This window comes from Otolemur garnettii, unplaced genomic scaffold (genome assembly GCF_000181295.1).
Source record: "Otolemur garnettii isolate 467f Iridium unplaced genomic scaffold, OtoGar3 scaffold00330, whole genome shotgun sequence".
NCBI lineage: Eukaryota > Metazoa > Chordata > Mammalia > Primates > Galagidae > Otolemur > Otolemur garnettii.
Window position 1 is genome coordinate 233,996 of NW_003852725.1, and position 792 is coordinate 234,787.

Below are 792 nucleotides of genomic sequence, written 5' to 3' on the forward strand. Positions count from 1 at the left end.
CCCTCAGTATACACTCTGAGTAGCAAGTAACAGGTACAAGTTTTAAAAAGGGGGAAGGAGAACAAAAAGTGGGCTGAATCAAAGTTCTTTGTTAATAATTCCCATAGTTTACACAAATAAAATGGACTAGTGATTGACTATGCATTGTTAAGCTATAGAGTATGAGTTATGGTTATCAGGTTAATTTATAGATATGTGTGGCAATAAGCTTCTAGAGATGAACACATAAAGGTAGGAAGATGACGGGATTATGCTGATTTTATTAACTCTCTGGGCATGATAATTAAAAGGCTTTCAAGCCTCAGATGAAAGTTCTTTTCTCAAATCACAGGACATGGATTCAAAATCTTGAAATATTGATTTATACCTTTTTTGAGAGAGTTTTACTTTGTCACCCTCAGTAGAGTACCGTGGCATCACAGCTCACATCAACCTCAAGCTCTTGGGCTCAAGGAATTCTCCTGCCTCAGCCTCTCAAGTAGCTGAGATTACAGGTGCCCACCACAATGCCTGGCTACTTTAGAGATGAGCTCTCATTCTGGCTCAGGCTGGTCTTGAACTCGTGAGCTCAGTCTCTCAGAGTGCTACGATTATAGGTGCGATCCACCGCGCACGGCCCTCAGTATGTCTTAGAGGGATTGAGAAGCACCAGGTAACCTCTGCACCTTTGTGACTATTTGGGCAAGTAGAGGAGGGGTAACTTGAGATTCTCAGGCCTATTCAATGCACGTGCATGACCCTGGCTGAGTTTCCAGGCCCTATGGTCTCTGAAATCAGTTTTAGGCCTAGATG